Source organism: Eptatretus burgeri, chromosome 2 (genome assembly GCF_056783735.1).
Source record: "Eptatretus burgeri isolate ZD-2024b chromosome 2, Ebu_testis_v1, whole genome shotgun sequence".
NCBI classification, from domain to species: Eukaryota; Metazoa; Chordata; class Myxini; order Myxiniformes; family Myxinidae; genus Eptatretus; species Eptatretus burgeri.
Genome location: NC_140962.1, coordinates 128,212,027 through 128,227,381, shown reverse-complemented (window position 1 = coordinate 128,227,381; position 15,355 = coordinate 128,212,027). Strand labels below are relative to the sequence as shown.

The 15,355-nt window shown below is 41.8% G+C and overlaps 1 pseudogene; it reads right to left on the bottom strand.

Moving 5' to 3' along the window:
• Window positions 1-6,796: 6,796 nt before the first annotated feature.
• Window positions 6,797-7,432, bottom strand: LOC147033067 (general transcription factor II-I repeat domain-containing protein 2A pseudogene; annotated as a pseudogene).
• Between the last annotated feature and the right edge of the window lie 7,923 nt (window positions 7,433-15,355).

The following is a 15,355-nucleotide window of genomic DNA, read 5'->3' as shown; positions in this document are numbered from 1 at the left end:
TATGGTATCTCAGTTTCAAAATTGCAAGGCATCCAAAGCAGATTGCGATTTGCACTGGGAAAGAACGTTCATTTCACAATTGAATATTTACTCCAAATATCCAAAGAAAAATATTAAAATAATGTAAAGATTTTAATATTGTATGATTTTTAATTGTATTTGCTTTGTTTACAATTTAATTCCTTATTTATTAAAAAAAACACATAAAGGAGGGAAAAAAGTGAAAGTGTGATCCCGCCAATGACCTAGCTCCTCCCACATCCCATCCCCCTCGTGTGTGTGTGTGTGTGTGTGTGTGTGTGTGTGTGTGTGTGTGTGTGTGTGTGTGTGTGTGTGTGTGTGTGTGTGTGTGTGTGTGTGTGTGTGTGTGTGTGTGTGTGTGTGTGTGTGTGTGTGTGTGTGTGTGTGTGTAAGGGTGGTAGGTGTGGAAAGAGGGGGGTGGTGGGTCAAGGGTAGGGAGGTGCACAAGGGGGAGGGGAATGATGGGGTATATGGGTATGGTCTGTAGGCATGGCTAGTGGGTGTGGTTTGTGGGCAGAGACAAAAATGGGTGGGGACAAAAAAGGAGTGGAGTGAATTTTTAGATTTATTTATTTATTTCTATTATTTTAATTTCTCATCTTTGTCTTTTGTAATTCTTGTGAATAAAGTGAACCCAAGATTTCTTCTCCATTCATATCATATAATTTGTAAGTCCATGAAACTGTATCCATTACATCAACAATTTTAAAGAGTTCATTATTCCACCTCTTTGCATAACCTTTCTCAAAATGACTTTTCCACCGATATATTTGTGGGACCTGGATTATTAAATGTATAGGTAATATAATAATCATGTAAAAAGCAAAATTTACTTCGTTCTTGTCTTTAATAAATTAATTAACTTAGTTTAGAAATGATTTACGAGTAGAGCTAATAGACATGCATGCTGATGGAGATAAAATATGGATGTTGATTGAGCTCGGTACACATGCTGAGTGATCTTGTAAGAAAAACACACACTCAGTCCAAATAACCTATTGTTAAGATGTATCTGTTAAATTAAATCTTAACCTGTGAACAAGAAGTCAGCAGAATGAAACAATGACTCTCTCTTACCCCTCCCCACACCCCTCTCCTCTTATTGAAAGGCAAATTCCAACCATTGTACTTTCTCTTACCCCTCCCCACACACCCCTCTCCTTGCATGAGATGACAAACACAAACCATTGTAAACCATTTTATGAGGTATGTTTTAACAAACCAAAACCATTGTACATATTTAAATACCATTGTATATGGCTTATCTGAAGTCAACAAAGTTTCATCTGATATCTTGGTACAAACTGTATATAAGCGATCAGAAAAGCTCTGTCACCTGAAGTCACCAGCTTGCAACCATGTCGTAGGCTGGGGTCTTCCTTTCATGCATGGAAGTGTCTTCTATTGTACGGAATAAATGGCTTGTATATGAACTTACCTGATGTTCTTTCTTGAGATAGTAGGTCTTGGCCTCCACCTATTCTGGCAACCTTAAACTTTGGATTTCTCAGATTAATCTACTTTTCGTATGCTAATTTTGAAAATGTTTCCGATGGTTTTGATATTGTTGAGGAATGAACTATATTACTGTAATTATCTACAATGTTCTGAATTGAAGATACCGATTGTTGATAACCGAGTTACACTACCGGTCAGAAGTTTTAGAACATGCCCATTTTTCCAGTTTTTACTGAAATTTTAGCAGTTTAATGTTTCAATGTACTCTAGAATTAAAGCATTGAACAAATAAACAATTGCAGATAAAAAAGAAATCATGGAATCGTTTTGTTGAACAAAATTTAATCTAAATTTTTGACTCATCAAAGTAGCCACCTTTTGCAAATATAACAGGCGAACATACTCGTGGCCTCCTTTCTACAATGGAAATCAAATATTGTTCGGAAAGTTCTTCACAACACTGTTGCAGAAGTTCCCACAAATGTGTTGCACTTGTAGGTTGCTTTGCTTTCACCCTTCTGTCAACTTCATCCCAAACCAGCTTGATGGGGTTTAAGTTTGGAGACTGTGCGGGCCATTCCATGATTTGAAGCCTACCGTCTTGTTCTTTTCTTCGAAGGTAGTTCTGGCACGGTCTGGAGGTATGTTTTGCATCGTTATCTTGCTGTAGGATGAACCCCTGACCAACTAGGTGTAGATAAGAGGGTATTGCATGGTGCTGCAAAATGCTGTGGTAGCCATTTTGTTTCAGGGTGCCAGTCACTCTGTGCAAGTCGCCGACTCTGGATCCAGCCAAAGAGCCCCAGATCATCACTCTTCCTCCTCCACATTTGACAGTTTGTGTCACACACTGAGGAACCATCCTTTCGCCTACTCGACTGCATACAAAAACCCTGCATGATGAACTGAAGATTTCAAATTTTGATCATCGGTCCATAAGATCTTCTTCCAGTTTTCAGTAGTCCACTGGCAGTGCTTCATGGCCCAGGCAAGCCTCTTTTTATTATTTTGCCATCTTAGCAATAGCTTTCTTACTGCCACTCGACCTGTCAAACCTGCAGCTCGAAGTCTTCTCTTCACAGTTGAAACTGAAACTTCCTTACTTCGACCAGTGTTAAGCTGTGCTTGAAGCTGCTGTCCTGTGAGCCGCCTATCTCGCAAGCTGCTGACTCTCAGAAACTTGTCTTCTGATTGTGTTGTGGCTTTGGATCTGCCAGACCTCTTCCTGTCAGTTTCCTCCAGTTTCCAAGTGCCTTTTGATGGTGTCGGAAACTGTACTCACTGACACCTTAGTTTACTTTGCATTTTCTCTGAAGGAAAGACCTACACTTTTAAGGGTTATAATGGTTTGTCTTCCTTGTTTTGTTAATTGTCTTTTTCTCACCCTTATGATAGCATTATACGACTTCCTGCAGTGCAATATTGTCCACGTAATGCTTCAGAGGATGGAGCAACACTGTCTGTTCCAACACTGCTTTTATGCAGACAGAGGGTTTGTAACTAATCAACAAAAGTTGGGACATCTTTCGGAATTGTTTGCATCAACTTTCAAGGCATAGTCTACTTCCATTGCTGCAGAACAGCTGCAGTTGCTAACCCATTATTTGTTCCCTGAAAAGGGCCTTTTTTAACAACTCTGAAATTTACATTTTTTTTTAGTTTTTGGTAACCTAAACTTGTTTTTTTTTTTAACCTCTGGCAGTTTACCGCTTGGCTTTGTACCATTTCAGGGTATTCACTGGACTTGAACTGCTTACATTTCAGGAAAAACTGGAAAAATGGGAGTGTTCTAAAACTTTTGACTGGTCGTATAAGTGAATTCTTTAATAGCTTCTCTTTCAAAGTGTGATTAAAGTACTTGTAATTCAGCTCTTATTATCATGAGCACTTTAAAATAACATTCAGATTTTCTTCTCTCATTTATTTAGGATTAAATTCAACTGTGAAAGTCGTATATACTGTATATCTTTTCCTTTCCTTGGAACAACCACCTTTTCAAAACACTCATTCAACTTATCTAATTTTAAGGTTTTTTTTTTCCTCTTCACCAAAAACACTCATTTTAATCTTCATATCTAACCTTGAGAATTCTTCATCTAATTTTCTCAATTTTTCTTTCACTTCTTCATTTTACACCTTTTCAACCATAAGGGTTGTTTCTACATCGATTCCTTTCCTTGGAGCAAAGACCTTTTCAAAATACTCCTCACCCAACTTTTCTAATTTTGACGTTTTTTTTCTTCTTCACCTAAATCTCTCATCTTAGTCATTATATCTACCTTTAACTCTTCATCTCATTTCTCTAACTTTCCCAAATTTCCTTTTCATTTCATATTTTAACGTGTTCCTTTTCTTCTATTTCATCAACATCCCTGTCAACCCTTGAACAACTTTCACACCATAGAATATCATTCATATAGTCATCTGTATTTCAGGATATTCCTGTATCCCAATTTTTTTATATCATGAAACGAACAAAACTTTTTCTGGATTTCTAAAAGAGTGTAATATTTTATCATCTATAAAACCTTTTCATTATTTAACATTTTACACAAATCCAAACTTGTTGGTTTATCAACATCAGTATGAAGCCATTATTTTGTTGAATTTTATGCTGATGTTGATAACCACCCTGCCTCCCCCCCTCTCATTCTAATGTTGTAGAACATATTCATTAAAATACCAAATACCGTTTATTCTAGGTATGCAAAGAAACAGAAATAATAATTTTCTTGGAGCCTTCTTGCTATCATTTATGTATCAAAAATTTATGTTTCAGAAAGTTATGAAAGATTAAAATGATGAAAGGTAATTCTTCCCCATCTTCCCATTGTCAAATCAGTTTGTTTTCCCTTACTTACTATGTAAAATCCTGTTCTTTGTGTTTTCATGACATAAACGATGGTGAAATTGTTTGATGTTAGCCTTATTAAATTACATTATTTGTTGTTTGTTAATAGTGCTTCCACATATCTCATTATCTCCACCAAGCGGATATTCTTCTTCTTTATGAGACTGATGAAATTATTTCAGGTGTTGTCTGTTTATTTTAAAAGACCAATTATATCTTAAATCATTAATTTCATATCCCCAAGGTTCTATTATCAGAAAAACTATACACACTTCATAAAATTTAATTTCAATTGGAACTGTGAATTCTGTATGACCAGAGATAAAATCAACATTTCTGGATCTTTGTAATACACAACCATTTTATTGAAGGATATATATATATATATATATATATATATATATATATATATATATATATATATATATATATATATATATATATATATATATATATATATATATATATATATTGTTGTAGAATTCACGCCGGCCCGGCGTGCGAACGACTGCGTCTAACCAATAGCGGTGGCTTCGCCCACCGAACGGACAATGTAGTCGTGGCTTTCTGGAACAACGCCAGAAACCAGTCACGGGTGGGTTTTTAATCTCACCACAGCCCAGTCCATATTCCACCCGCGCGAAATAAGGTCAATCGCTAAATATCGATATACCTATGTACCCGTGCAGGTAACCTCCCGAGGGACCGTACCTCGGCGAAGCTTGCTTGGACACGAACCGCTAAAGCGGTCCGTTCTGTTCTGGGATAACCGAGTGGGTATTATAGTCAGACCTCGCCGGACCTGATTCTATTTATCGGCTGTTTAAAAACCAACTATATTCCAAGTGCAAGATGGGGCAGTTCAATGAGGGAATGGACGCAACGAACAGGTTTACATTCACACAAGGACATTTATTATAATAAAGCACGTATGCAATTAAACAAGTCAAAACACGTATGCAATTATACAAGCAACAAAAGCACGACAAAAGAACTACAACCGTCTACTTATTATGTGCAGTCACTTGCACTTAACAGCAGTTCCTACTTTTTAGACGGGCCCACGGACACACGTACGCATACACACACCGAAGAAATGGTGGCAGAGGCCTTTAATAACGAGCTCCAGCTCGGAGGACAGGTGAGCTGAAACTCAGAACCTATCTCGAACCTCTCCACCTCGTGTGGTCTTCAAGTTGTTCGGACCCAGGCTCCAGCGAGAGCGAGCTGGACCCAATCGCCATGATTCTTCCTGAGCTCCCGCAAATCCTCCCGCGCTTCTCAACTCGTGCTGGTGAGACGAGGCGCCGATCCTTCCCGTCGATGCGTCGCTTCCCCAAGGAACCACCTCCACCTCCAATAAGAGGTCGATGAGTCGCACCAAGCCGGGAACCAAAATGGAGAACAAAGAGCTCCACGAACGAAGAAGAAGAAGCCACCACTCGCAGCTCGAGCCGAGCGACCGGCTTAACTTCCTTCCAAACAGGGCAGCTTAAAGAAAAAAGCTCTCCCGAGCCAAGCAGAAGCCGAAGCTCACTGAGCCAGCCGAAGCAAAAAGCTTCCGAAGGCCTCAACCCTAACCCAAGCCAAACAGAACCCGAAGGTCTGCCGAACGAATACTCTCTGCCCAAGCAAAAACCTTACTGACCCAGAACAAAGATAGGATCTCGTCCTTATCCTTCTCCCCCCCACCCCCGCTACTGGCATGACTCATGAATCATGCCCTCGTGCTCCATCCCCCGCTCAGCCACGGGTGGGAGGGAGTTGTTGACATCATGAGTCATGGGACGGCAGGGTGGTTCTTGCTCTTCACAGAAGAGGGGGGGGGGTGGTGATGTCTCCATTGTTCGTTCCCTAACTATTAAATCGATGCGCAGCACATCGAAATGATTTCTGAACATTTAATCTAGGGGTGGGGAACCTTTTTCCTGTCAAGGGCCATTTCGATTTTTAGAACATCCTTCGAGGGTCATGCAAAATTATTGAACACATATATCGGACTCGTCTAATGCGATGGCTGGAACTGTTTCTCTTTGGTGAGGCATTTGGTGTCAGGTGGTAGTGATGATGATGCTACTTGCAGCTGGTTTTGCAGGTTTGGGTCAGTCAGTCTTGAGCGGAACCGAGTCTTTGCAAGAGTCAGTTTTGAAAAGAACTGCTCACAGCTGTGGGTCGTCCCAAACAGTGATGCAAACTTCAGTGCATGTTTCCTCAGAATGGGAAAATCCTCAGCACGTACATACAGTTTGTGGAACTCGAGTAAAGGGAGGTTGTTGTACCAACCTTTGAGCTCGTCAATGCTTTGCAACTCAATGATTTTGTGTTGTAGGTTGTCAGGCACATCAGCTGGTTCCACATTAAACGGCGTGGCAAATATTTTCAGTTCCCTTTGTTTACTTTTCATGTCCTGGAACCCCTCTCCAAATGCCTGGAGGAGTTTTGCACACTCAGCAGCATATTCAGATGTCACAGCAGGCTTTTGATCTTGCAGAGTGGGAAAGTGGACAGTGTTTCCCCTTTCCAGTTGCACTTGTATTGCCACAGCTTTAGTTTAGCTTCAAATGATTTCACATTTGATTCCAGAGAGCTGAGAAGCTGGTTGGGGCCTTGGAGCTTGACGTTCAGCTCTGACAGGTACTTGGTAATGTCCACAATAAAGCCCAAATCACACAGCCACTTGCTCTCACTGAGTTCCATTACAGGTTTCTCCTTCATCTCCATGAACTGTTTCACTTCTTCTCTCAGTGAGTAAAACCGTGTGAGCATATTTCCGCGACTCAGCCACCGCACCTCACAGTGGTAAACCATATCTCTGTACTCTGACTCTAGTTCACTCAGTAGCTCCTTGAACTGGCGGCTGTTCAGCCCTCTGCTTTTGATGACGTTTATGGTGGAAACGACAGTTGTCATCACATTTTTGAGCTTCAGGGACTGTGTACACAGATTCTCTTGGTGTATGATACAGTGGCATACAACTAACTCACTTGGATCGAGACTGAGACGACTCATTTCTTTTTTGACCAATGCAGTCAATCCCTTTTGCGCGCCAACCATGGCTGGGGCTCCATCTGTCGCCAGGCCACTTAACTTGTCGAACTGCATTTTGAATTTGTTCATAGCCAAAACAACTTGCTCAAACAAATCCTCACCTTTGGTGGTGCCATGCATGGCTTGCAAAGACAGCAACTCCTCGCTCGTATCAAACTCAGCTGTAATCCCCCGCACAAAAATGGCTTGTTGGGCGGTGTTTGTTATGTCCGTTGTCTCATTGCAGGCCAGAGAGAAAAACTGGAAATCTCTTGCGGTGTCCTTCAGTGTTTTCTCAATATCTTGTGCCATTTCAGTAATCCGATCTGAGACAGTTCTTCGAGACAAACTGACACTTTGTTACAATTTTACTTTGTTCGGTGCGAGCAGCTCCGCAGCGGCAACAAGGCACTCCTTCACCAATTCTCCTTCTGAATGCGGCATCAGCTTCTTAAGGCCCGGTCACACCTTGACGTTTTAACCAGCGATGGCAACGTATTAAAATGTATGTAAAACGCTGGCTTACGTTGAACTTTTGATGTTTTTTTTAAAGATTCGGACGTATTCATAGCGACTTGGTCTTATGTATAATGCATTGGTAACGGACACAGAACGTTTCGTTGTGTTATAGATAACTTATACCAACGAATGCTGAACCTGTTGTCGGCCTACACAACCGATGCCCAACGATAGTCTAACTTCGGCATAGCGTGTTGCACGCATCGCCGATGATGTCGTGACGTAGCCTATTAAAAGGCTGACGCACAACGATTCGAATCATAACTGCCGTAGAAATGGAAGTGTCAACATCGCGGTCACACCTTGGCGATCTTGCCAACGTATGCCGACCTAAGAAAAATGTGTCTAAAACGTTGGGGCACGTCAAATACGGTATGAGTAAGTTTGGTATACGTGAGTACAACGCTAAAGTACGCTATCATACGTCGTAATAAGTAGAGTACGTCAAGAAATTTTAAACATGTTCAAAATTTTACGACGTACTCGGCGTATGACACACGTTCCGCATGCGATGGGGATAAGTTTTACGCACGATATGTGGATGCTTACACACGTCCACAAAGGCTACTTATAAGCTACTCATAAGTCGAAACACGTCGCGGTAATGTCTTTTTTACGCGAAACTTATTTCTAACTAATGTTTGACGTGCTTTGAACCAATTCTTTACGTAGTTCCAACACACATCGACGTATGTAGACGTATTCCAATGACGTCTTCCGGTCGACAAAAAAAAAAAAATTAACGTGTTTCTAACTTACAACTGCCATATAAAGACGTGTTCCCAGCGGTTTTGGGAATTGGTATATAAAAATGCTGCTCATAAAAGGGGAACCCAACAGTGTTTTCGAGTCCTTTTTGAGTCGATGTCCATGTCAGCAGTAACAGTATCAGTATCAGTATCAGTATCAGTATTAGTATTATATTAGTATTAGTAGTAGTTTGTTCATGTTGGCAGTAGTAGGTGAGTGTGAGGGGGAGGGTGTGGGTTATGATGGATCGTCCTTGCGTTTAACGATTTAAATGATAAATTCAACGATTTAAATGGCTGCATCTCCACTATTGAAAGTAGACGCTTGCGCTCAACAATTGGATTTTTTTTTACACTCAACGACTTTTAAACGGTACCACTCAGCTAGTTTCATTGTTTACAATGAACGATTTAAATTGCTGTCACTCGCCTTTGTTTTTTGACGCTGGGGTTTTGAAATTTGAAGCGTTTCTTCTGAACGTGTTAAAACGCTCAAACTCGACTATTTTAAATAGACGCTGCCGATGGACAATTGGCATCATAGCCAGGCTAGACATCGAAGTGTGAACATCCTCGTCATGCCGAAGAAAAGTTTGAAGAATGCTGCAAATAAGTGTCCTGGCCGTGGCCGTGGACGCTGACGCAAGGACGATCCATTATACCGACGTCTTTCAGCCTATGAGTAACTTAAAAGGTAACGTCTGTCGATGTGTGGCAACGATCGCGTAACGTGCCAACAACACGTTAATCATAGGTTAGAAACAAGTTTCGGGTACGCTAAACATTACCTCGGCGTGTCTCAACTTATGATTAATTTACAAGTAGCATGTGTTGACGTCTGTCAACGATCGCAGACCGTGCATACAACTTGTGGCCAGCGTAGCGGAACGTGTGAGTCATACGCCGGCATACGTCGTGAAATTTCAAGCATGAAAAAATTTGAGGACAACCAAAAAGTACAACGTTTAAAGCCAACGTACAACGACTTATGGCAGTGTTTTTCAGCGTGCTCTCAATGTTATCAAAACTTACCCATAACGTATTCAACATGTGCCAGCGTTTTAGAAAAAAAATTCAAAAATCGGCATACGTTGGCTAAAACGTCAAGGTGTGACCGGGCCTTTAGCGATTAGCTCACTCACCACAAAACTAGCATGCGTAGTGTTGTCTCGGTCAGATTATGGTCTTATGAAGACTTCTTGTTGAGCAACAAAACTCTGCCGAAGAGCGTTAACTTTATCCAAGCGCATTTGTCCTTTCAACTCGTCCAGTTTAGCATGTTTCGAGCTGTAATGACACTCGAGGTTGGACTTTTCATCACCGAGAGCGCTTCCCGACAAACGAGGAAAACTGGCTTGCCTTTTACATCCACAAAGAAATAATCGTTTGCCCATTTCTCTTGGAAAGTGCGACATTCCGCATCTACCTTTCTTTTCTTGTTAGTCGCCATGTTTCAGATACTGAATGAAATGATGACATGAGATTACGCGATCACACATTACGTTACGCACGTGCTGCATTCACTGACCCGAAACGTGAAACAGACAGATGACAGCTGTCCGTTTTTAGCTCTCCGTTTAATTTATTTTTTTAGGAAAATATAATCGCTGTCTGGAGGTTTTTTTTGTGTTGTATTTCTGAGGTTGCTTTTGTTTATTTTTTGCGAACGAAGTGAGCTTCATACTTAATGCGTGCACATGAGAGAATAGGAAACAACAACAACAACAACAACACAATACCACGGCAATTTGGAATACGTGTGGTTGCCTATGACCCTTTTGCTTCAGTTTTTTTTTTTTGCTTCTGGTTATTTTTGGTTTCCGGTTTTTGTCATGGGGAATGATGCATGCCGGGAGATAAAGGCATCGTTGGAGACATGAAAGATCCAAATAATATTAGATATGGTGTATATTTCCTCCACTGATTTTAATAAAGATATCTCCCGCATCATCAAAAAATAATTTTTAATCGTGATTTACGTTATTTGATTGCTGATCCCGAATCCAGGCCGAAGTAACCGGAAATTGCGTATACAGTTGTGCACAAGTTATAGGTAAAGTCAGAAGCGAATGTGAGAAGAATACTACGTTCGCTTCTAGTATTTATTTTTTTAGATGAGATCCTGTTCGAGGCGGTGTAGTTGTCGTTGTGAAGGTAATGTTGAGGAAATTTTTTCGTTTTCAGATGAGATCCTGTTCTAGGTGGTGCAGTTATTGTTGTGAAGGTAATGTTAAGGTAATATATATTTTTTCATTGCAAAAAGACTTGAATTTGATATATTTAAGAAGCGAATGTAAGAAGAATTCTATTTTCGCTTCTGGGCTTTGCCTATTCCATATTATGAATTGCCTCGCAGGCCGGACCAAACAGTCTCGCGAGCCGTATACGGCCCGAAGGCTGGAGGTTCCCCACCCCTGATTTAAACAATGAAAGGTGAGCTATCTTGGGAAAAAGCAGTTATCGACATAGCTGACTCAAGGAACCTGTATGTTGTGTGCAATCGAATTCCAAATTCGTAACAATATATATAAAAAAACATATAAAAAAAACATATATATATATATATACATACATACATACATACATACATACATACATACATACATACATACATATAATAGTGTGATGAATCGCTTAATATAGCCAGGTCATTCGCATCTGTTGGACTTTGATAATTTATTTATTTATATCCTTTTTCATGTCAATATTTTTTGTTATACTATATTTCTGTCGTTCAACCTGTGCCTTTGAAAAATAATTTGACAATTCAATATTCAACTCTTAGGTTAGACCAAAGGAAGAACCATCTTTCCAACATGTCATAATATTGCATTAAAAATTATATCATAAAAATCCTGATTATTGTTGAGTTGAAATAATACATTTCAAGATAATTGACCACAGCATTTTCAATTTAATTCTTGGATTTTAAATGTTTGAAAAACACCATTCTGTAATCATGCCATTACTTTAACAGGTGGTGGAAGACAAGAACAACCAAAATAATATTTGTCTTGACTATTATGAATCCAACACCAAGATAACTGTTGGCTGCTCTTAGAGCACCCTTATTCTGGACATTTCCATCTGTCTGTCTGTCCACGAAACTTTGGTCAAGCAAAGGGGCTAAACCACTCAACCGATTCCAATGAAATTTTGTAGGTCGGACCAATATTTCTGGGAATTGTGTGCTTTTGAATATGGGACACTGGGCCCGAGCAACGACATAGCAACGGCCCTTTAAAGTGGTCAAAAATCGAAAAATCGAAGCTTAGAGTTCTGTGCACAATCTATCTATCTCCCTTCATGCCAATTTGCAGCCCGAACAAAAAATATTTGTCGGAGGAGATAGGTTTTGGGCGATTACATGTCAAACATTTCAGAAACGGTTAATTGCGTATATCTCTAAGAGAAAGAGTCTGATTTTGATGAAACTTGGGTGAAGTGTGTATAATGTGGCTAGCATGTACACAAAAATGAATGGTTGCTATGCACACCCCCGTTGCTTAGCAACAGCTAAAATACTTCATCGTACATCGTACACTTATTGTGGACTGTACAAAAAAAAAATCAATACCTCCGAAATTGGACCTCCGAGAGACCTGTTTTTTGTGCCCAAGGAGAATATCTTACAGGATCATATAAAAAAATAAAATCTTTAGCGAATAGATAAATGGAATTACCAGAGCTGCCATTTGTTGGAGTCTCTTTGGAAACATGCCTGAAATTTCACAAGGCGGGTTTCTGGGCACAAACTAAGAGGGCTGTGATAATCATATTTATTGTGCTGAATTGATTGATAACATGTACATGAATATCGGCAAGTCGCGTCGGCCAGCTTTCCATCTAGAGCGAGCAGCCATGTCACCTTCCGGCTTGTTGGATTTGCCATATATGCTAGATATCCCTTATTGTCGGGTTTTGTGTGTGTGTGTGTGTGTGTGTGTGTGTGTGTGTGTGTGTGTGTGTGTGTGTGTGTGTGTGTGTGTGTGGGTTTGTGTGTGTGTGTGTGTGTGCGCGCGCGCAATGCGAGGCTCCACAGCACGAACCAGTGAACCGATTTCGATGAAACTTTGCCAACAGGTGCCATATGGGGTGGGAATGTGAGCGTTTGAATTTTGTTGCCTAGCAACCACCCGTTGCTGTGCAGCGGCCGAAAAACCGCGTACACTATTTTAAATTACTTGTTCTACAGTTTTGAATGTGGAGAAACGAGACTTCGGAATTAAACACTTCGAGATATTTAGAAAATTTTACTCGAGCCGATTTTTGATTGACGTTTTAATTTTCAAATGGTAGTCCTTCAAAAATCGGGTGTCTATTTACCGGCATTTTTTTATGAGCGGCTTAGGAAAGTGGGCGGAACTTCGGGAAAGTGGACGTGGTTGATGAAAAGTTGGAGTGGCGTAGGAAAGTGGGAGTGGCATAGGAAAGTGGGCGTGGCTTGTGAAAAACATTGCGTGGCTTAGAAGGTGTGGTCAAACAAGAGCATTGAGAGAAGCTTATCGGGTTTTCCGTGTGTGTGTGTGTGTGTGTGTGTGTGTGTGTGTGTGTGGGTGTGTGTGTGTGTGTGTGGGCGTGTGTGGGTGGGGGTGAGTGTGTGTGTGTGTGTGTGTGTCTGTCTGCAAGGTGAGGTTCCACAGCACAAACCAGCAAACCGATTATTTTTCAAATGGTAGTCCTTCAAAAGTAGGGTGTCTATTTACCGTCATTTTTTATGAGGAGTGCCAGTTGGCAAAATACGCAATAGGAAAAATCTTGCCAGGCAGAGGAACAATTGTATGTGAACCAATACGTCTTGGCAATGAATCTTCGTGGGTGGATCGGTCAGAATGAAAAGCATCGTATCCAGCGCTTCGATCCTAGCGAATCCCTTGTCGCCTACCGGCTTGTCAATCTGTCTTTCTCTCTGTTTATCTCTCGAACCAGCTCCCTGACCAGGTGTCACGCTTTTTTACCTATTATCTTTCTATCTGTATTTATCTTTCTAACTAGCTCCCTAACCAGCTCTGCAGTTTTTATGTGTGTGATATATATATATATATATATATGGATGCATCAATCGATTTGTTTATCTATCTTACCAGCTCCCTGACCAGGTGTCTCGGTTTTTTACCTATTATCTTTCTATCTGTCTATTTATCTATCTAACTAGCTCCCTGACCAGTTATGCAGTTTTTATGTATCCATCTTTTATACAGATATATATATATATATATATATATATATATATATATATATATATATATATATATATATATATATATATATATATATATATATATATATATATATATGTAGTTGCGATTTCGCGCCCGCCGGCGTGCGATCGACCGCGTGTAGCCAAAAGCGGCCGCCCCGCCCACCGGAACGGACAATTCAGTCGTGACCCTCCGGGAACTACCGCCCGGAGCCAGTCACGGGTGGGGTTTAACCTCACCACGATCGTGCCAATTGCCCACCCGCGCAGGATAGGGTTGATCGCCAAATTTGACCTACCTAAGTACCTGCGCGAGTGGTCGACCGGGCGATCGTACCTTGCCGCTGGTTGACTTCAGAAATGTACCGCTTAAGCGGTTCGTTCCGTGCTGCAGAGATAACCGAGCGGAGCTATCATTGACCTCGACGGTTCGGATTATTTACCGGGCGTTTTAAACCCACTATCAATCCCTTGCGTGATGCAAGATGGAGATTCAATAAAAGGAAGGAGACGAAGTAAAGCGGGAAACAGTTCAACAAGCAATGCACTTTATTTACACACACACACACACACACACACACACACACACACACACACACACACACACACACACACACACACACACACACACACGCACGTATATACAGCCATACAGTCAAACTGCAACAAAAGCAAATGCAAGGGAAAGAGTTACACCCGAATAAAAGAGGCAATGTACAGGCACTGACACTTAAGCAGTTCTACTTATTGGACACGGCGCCACAGCATGCATTCAATCCGAAAGAAAGAAAGCCACCCTCGTAGGCAAGGAGGCAGACAGGTCCATACACCAAATGTACGTGGATCCTGGAGGATCGGCCAGGTCCACGAGACCAGGGAGGTTTTACCTCGTGACGCGATGGCAGGCAAGCCGCAATGTTCGCGCAGCTGCGCCCCGACTCCGTGGCCCTGGCGTGGTTGGCGAGTCCTCTCCGGTGTGCTCCGCACGAGTGGTTTTGTTTGCACCACGTTTAGGGTGGGGGAGGAACGCCCCCCCCGGCACTATCTCAGCGCGGATTGGGGGGGGGGAATTGCTGATGCTCAGGGAGAGGGGAATGTCTGGATGGCTTGGATCCCGCGATGAGACGAGCGACCCCCACACCGCAACCTCGTTGCCGACCGCAGGCTTCCCTTGACTTGAACTTGAACTCGACCAGCCGCCTGCAACCGAACCGCGCAAACTCCAACTCCCCTCCAACTCCCCTCCAACTCCCCTACAACTCCCCTGCAACTCCCCTGCAACTCCTCACAGCTCAACTCCGAACTGAACTCCTCGCGAGTCGCCTTGCGCTCGCATCTTTATAGGCCCCAGGAGGAGCCTATATGCAAATATTCGGATCAAAACGCGATTGGGGGCGGGGCCACGCCACCCTCTGTTCAGCCATTGGTCGGGCAAAAAGGGGGTGTGAAGCATTCCTGATCCGCTTTTCGGGGCGAAAGGAATGCATTCACAGCGGTTTCGGAGGCGGGGCTACACTACCCGATGCTCGG